Source organism: Phoenix dactylifera, unplaced genomic scaffold (genome assembly GCF_009389715.1).
Source record: "Phoenix dactylifera cultivar Barhee BC4 unplaced genomic scaffold, palm_55x_up_171113_PBpolish2nd_filt_p 000404F, whole genome shotgun sequence".
Classification (NCBI taxonomy): Eukaryota; Viridiplantae; Streptophyta; class Magnoliopsida; order Arecales; family Arecaceae; genus Phoenix; species Phoenix dactylifera.
In genome coordinates, this window is record NW_024067846.1 from 260717 (window position 1) to 266886 (window position 6170).

At 39.4% G+C, this 6170-nt stretch overlaps 1 non-coding gene across 1 annotated transcript; it reads left to right on the forward strand.

The window, feature by feature from the left end:
- The first annotated feature begins 215 nt into the window (after positions 1-215).
- LOC120105949 lies at positions 216-321 on the forward strand. Its single transcript, XR_005508198.1, has one exon. It is a non-coding gene; the product is annotated as a small nucleolar RNA R71 (small nucleolar RNA).
- Positions 322-6170: the final 5849 nt, after the last annotated feature.

The window sequence follows — 6170 nt, forward strand, 5'->3', positions numbered from 1 at the left end:
TTATTTCACAAATGGTCCCTTTTCTTTGAGAACTCGGGGGTGCTTGACGAGAACATGAAGCATGGTGGAGGGAGTTTTCATTAAGATTTTCAAATAATTGCCATGTTTCATGCTCATTTCAAAGCATGAAAGTCCTCCCGCATGCAGCATCAATCATATGACGGTTTCGTTCAGTCAATCCATCATAGAAGCATTGCACTAGCTGCCACTTAGGTATTTGATGATGTGGGCATTTACGGATTAGGTCACGAAATCTCTCCCAAGTTTCATGAAATTCTTCTCCCTCGGTTTGGGAGAAGCTTGTAATGGCATGTCTAAACTGGTTCGTTCTTCCTATAGGAAAGTATTTTTTAAGAAATTCTTGTTGCATTTGATCCCAAGAACGAATCGAGTTGGCTTCTAAAGAATTCAGCCATTGTTTGGCTCTATCTTTAAGGGAGAAGGAAAATAATCTAAGTTTCAGAGCATCATCAGTGAAGTTCTGAATCTTGACAGTGGTGCAAATCTCAAGGAATTCATCTAGGTGTTTATATGGGTCTTCATTGGTGAGACCATAAAAAGATGGGAGCATTTGGATCACACTAGACTTTATTTCATATTGTACAGCTGCTACCTCAGGTAATCGAATGCAAGATGGGGAAGTGTAAATAGTGGGAGTAAAGTACTTCCTCAGAAGTTTGGGTTGTTCTTCAGCCATCTTAAAAGGTGGGGATGATCCTAATGTTTTGATCTTAGCTCGAATGTTCCTAAGGATTCGTTCTATTTCAGGGTCAAAAGGTAATAGGTTTTGTACTCTAGAACGACTACCGTGCATACACTAGTACTCGATCAATCAAGCATGCAATAAAAGAGAAAAGCATATCAATCCTAGTCTTTGTCCTAAAATCACTAGACAGCTCCTAACTAGTTTGAAGAGGGCACCTAAGCCTCCAATCCGGTCTAATGAACCGAGTTGACCAGGTAAGCTCCCAGGTAAGTGGAGGGGTCACGATGCATTCGCAAAGGTCCCACTTAAAACCCACTTGCCTCGAACAGATGAACTGTCTCCCTTATAGGGACAAAGCTTGCCTAGACATCAACTAAGCCACAGAGCAAAATTGGTGCAACTTTCGGTGATCTTCGTCCTATTGAGCTCGAATGTCCCTAGGAGCCAATGTCTAATTGATTTTAATTAAAGATGACACTATGTGAGATTGAGTTCACCTAAGTTGGGCAAGAGTCCGGTGATGAAATCCGGCTCTTATCTTGTTGGGGTGATTGCCCTTACTATGTGCAAATTGATTTGTGTATGTGTATCAAGCATGCATTCACAATTTTGCTATAATTAAAATCAAACAATCACCACAAAATTTCAAACCAATAATTAATTTAAATAAGAAAAGTTTAGAGGTTACCAAAGGGAATTTCTCCAGCAATTTAATTTTTTTTTTTTCAAACCTCTACAGCATTTCTTTTCCGGCAGTTCTCCTTTTGATCATCCCAGATTTTTTTCCTCGATTCCTGATCAAATAATATAAAAAAAATAAATAAAAATTAGTAAGGGAGAAAAAGAAGATAAGAAAAGTAACAATAATAGAAAAAAAATTTTAAAGAATTTTTTTTAAATTTTTAAATTTTTTTTTTAATAAGAAAAATAACTATGCTAGCAATCTCCGGCAACGGCGCCAAAAATTGATCGGTTCTTTCAATTTTGAAAATAAAACCACGCAATAGCACGTATCCTGTAGGATAGTGATTACGGGTGTCGGTCCACAGGGATTGGAGACAAGTTATTTTTTCTAATTAAATAATTATTTCAAAAAGGATAAGCTAGAGTAAATGATAAAAATATAAGAATTAATATGGGTGTAGTAGTACGAATTATCTATGGAGAGAGGTGTTTAGGGCTAGAATCCACCGATGGATTCGTAAGTGTAATGCTTTCAATGACTTAGATGCGTGTATGATCTGATTGCTCTTAACTACAAGTTAGGGCAATCATACAAAAAGCTGAAATCTAACCCACAGTATGAGTCATCTAAGCCTGGCACAAACCATCTTTTCTAAGGATAGGCATGGTCTGTCCTATTTAGCATGATTCATCTGATGATTAATTTTTCAAAGATAAATTTGATAGTTGCATAGCAATCTCTTCCAGACCACAGGTATTGGATTCAATTTCGATAAACTAGATTAATTCATGCAAAGACTTTCTACAAGATAAACATCTTACATAAATTAAACAAGACAATTTAAGATCATAATTTCATTGAGTATGCAATTGTCTTACAACGCTAAAAATCAAAGAAATGCAACACAAATACTCATCCATGGCTTCATCAAACCCCTAAACCAGGATTCAGCCGCTCATGGTGGCCAGAAGTCCTTCCATCTTCAAATGAAAGTCTTCCCCTCTCATTCTTCCCAAAATGCCACAAAATATTCTCTTTCCCCCCTTCTCTCTCCTTTTTTTTTATTTCTTTTCTCTGGTTCGGCTCTCTTCTTCTCTTCACCGAAATAGGGTCTCCCCTGTTTTTCCTCAACCAAGCTCCCCCCTTTCCAAGCCGATGGCCACCCTCTTTATACCCATTCTCCCCCTTGATGGATCCACTGAGAGCGCGCTGGAGATGCGGATGTGAGATCACGGGATGCCCGGACGCGGAGGAGGCTGGGATCACGGAAAGAAGGCTGGGCTCTTGATGCGGCTCGGAACGCACGCGGTTGATGGCGGAGCTAGATCTCGGCTGCGAGCTGCGTCACCGGCGGAGGAAGAGGCGGAGATGCTGGGATTTTGACTGCTAGGAGTGGATCGTTGATCTCGGATCTCGCTCGGAACGGCAGCTGTGAGGAGGCGGGGATGCAGGTGGATGCCTGATGCGTGGCTGGCTGGAGACGTGAGGCGTGCCGGCACGATCTCTGCTGATCTGGTCGCGATTAGGAGCTGAGATCTGGGACGCCTCGGCTGTGGAAGGAAATCCGGATGGCCGGAGATGTGCTGCAGACTTGAATTGCGCCATGGATGCGTTGAAGACGCTTCGGACGAACGCCTGATTCGCTGGATTGCATCGCGGGATGAAGAGGCGGGGTCATCCGGGATTTGGGATCTTGAATCCGGAGGAGACGCGGATGGTGATGGCGAGAATCGGGAGGCTGGGTCGATTTGGAAATCTCCCTTGTTTCAGTGCTGCATTGGGGTCGGCTGGGAGGGAGATGAGCTTTGTTTTGGAGCAAAGGAAAAACATGTGGATTTGAGCCTGGGAGATTTGCTAGATACGGGGGATGATGAATCGCATGAGGATTCATCTGGGAAGCTTGGATTGGCTTGGATACTGGAGAAAATCTGGGAAGGATAGGGAAGGATACGGCTGAGCTGGGAGATGGTCCGAAACAGGGGAAGAGAAGAGGAGAAGAATGATGCGGAAGATGAATACGGGCGTGAGTGAATTTTATTATTTTTTTTTTTTAGAGAGATGGTTGGGGTCCACTCGGGTAGGTTGGGAGGGCTCTGTTTTGCTAAGTTGGGAAGCCTGGTGCACACGGAAAAGATGACGTGGACAAAGGAATGGATAGCTTTATGCACATGTGGAAGAAAGTAATCCACACATGAAACAGATTGGGACAATTCGTGAATGGGGTGACTCGACCTGCACACACATTAAACTAAATCGATATAGAAAATTAAACCAAACTTGAATTACCTCTAATAATTTATTAAAATGAAATGACGAGGGGAAACACATTTTCTTCTGTTAATATTTAAAATATGTATATAACAATAATAATAAGTGCTATGTAAAATAGATAAATTTGTACATTAATTAGCACTTATCAAAGGGTTCTTTTATTAAAAACTCTATAGGCTTTACTTGTTGTAGAATACCCCAAAAATATACCTTCATCAGATTTAGAATCAAATTTACCTAAGTTATCCTTCCCATTGTTATGAATGAAACACCTACATCCAAAAATATGAAAATAGTTTACTTTGGGCTTTCTATTTTTCCAAAGTTCATAAGGTGTTTTCTTTATAATGGATCTCAATAAAACTCTATTTAATATATGACATGATTTATTAATGGCTTCTCCCCAAAATTACTTAGGGAGGTTACTTTCACATAGCATGGTTCTAGCCATTTTCTCTAGGATTCTATTCTTCCTTTCTACAACTCCATTTTGTTGTGGTGTCCTAGGTGCAGAAAAATTATGAGTTATTCCCTTTTTACTACAAAATTCATCAAATAGATGATTTTCAAATTCCGTTCCATGGTCACTTCTAATAGCTATGACTGAAGCATCTCTAGCATTAGTTACTTCCTTATGGAATTTCTTAAATACTGAAAATGCTTGATCTTTATGAGCTAAAAATATGACCCAAGTATATCTAGAAAAATCATCTACAATAACAAGACCATATTTGTTTCCACCTAGACTTGTGGTTCTAGTTGGTCCAAATAGATCCATGTGTAGTAGTTCAAGAGGTCTAGAGGTAGAGACACAATTTATGGATTTAAAGGAGTTCCTTGATTGTTTGCCATATTGACAAGCTTCACAAATTTTATTTTTCTCAAATTTTAGTTTTGGCAAACCTATCACGGAATCTCTTTTAACTAGTTTTGATATTGTATCCATACTTGCATGACCTAACTTATGGTGCCATAACTAACTTGCATCATTATCCTTAGTATCATTAACAACTAAACAGGGGTTATGTTTGGCAAGATCCTCAAGATCTACTACGTACACATTGCCACGTCTTATTCCTTTAAATACTAAACTATTGTCAATTGAGTTGGTTATGATGCATAAAGATGGTTTGAACAGAACATCAAAATCTCTATCACACAATTGACTAATGCTAAGTAGGTTATGCTTAAGACCATCAATATATCGAACATTATCAATAAAGGTTGAAGGGGTGATTTGTACTTTACCTATACCAATGATGTGACCTTGGTTATTGTCTCCAAATGTCATAGCACCTCCCTTCTTAGGCTCAAGGGTGAAGAATTGGTCTTTGTCACCCGTCATGTGTCTTGAGCAACCACTATCCAAGTACCAACAGTTTTTATCGACCTTGGCTACAAGACACTCCTACACAAGAAAATCATACAATTTTAGGTACCCAAATTTTCTTGGATCCTTCATGGTTAGTAATATTGGTTCCTTTTGGAACTCAAACCCTTTTAATTTTTCCTTTAGTTTTTCCTTTTCTATAATCACACACATTAGCTTGATGTCCTATTGTTCCACAGCAAAAACAGGTTATTTTCTTAGTTTTGCTTTCCCCTGCTTTTATTTCCATAGGAACTTGAGGGGCCTCTCCTTTGATGAAAGGACTTCTTTCGGTTGATGAATTTTCTGAACTTACGCACGAGAAGAGCCTCATCATCATCTCCCTCATTGTCTTCCTCTTCACTGCTGCTGCTGCAAGATAAATCTTTGTTAGTAGAAACAGATTTGAGGGCTATTACCTTTTTCTTGTGAGAGGACTCTTCTTCACTGTGTTGTTTCATTGTTAGCTCATGCGTCATGAGGGATCTAAGAAGCTCCTCGAGTGGCAGCTTGTTTAAGTCCTTGGCCTCTTGGATTGTCATCACCTTGGCCTCCCATGATCTTGGCAAACAACGAAGAATCTTCCTGACAAGGTCACTGTTAGTATAATTTTTGCCAAGGCTTTTTAGGCCATTGACAATGTCAGTAAATCTAGTAAACATGCAAGTGATAGTTTCATTGGAATCCATCTTAAATAATTCATACTTATGAACTAATATATTTATTTTAGATTCTTTTACTTGATTTGTGCCCTCGTGGGTCACTTCAAGTCTATCCCAAATCTCTTTTGCAGAATTGCAAGTAGAGACTCTATTGAATTCATTTCTGTCTAAAGCACATTCATTGCTTTGGCATTTAGTTGTGCCTTCCTTATATCATTGTCATTCCAATCCTTTTCAAGTTTGGGTATAGTAACACCCTCTACAAAAATTGATGGAATGTATGGTCCATTAAGTATGGTGGTCCACATCTCATAGTCTTGTGCTTGGATAAATATTCTCATCCTAGCCTTCCAATATGAGTAGTCGGATCCATTGAAGAATGGAGGTCTATGGGTAGACTGGCCCTCAATATGAGAAGATCCAAATGGGGTTGTCATTTTGATCTTTTACTCTTTTGGTAAAAGAGTTCCGGCTCTG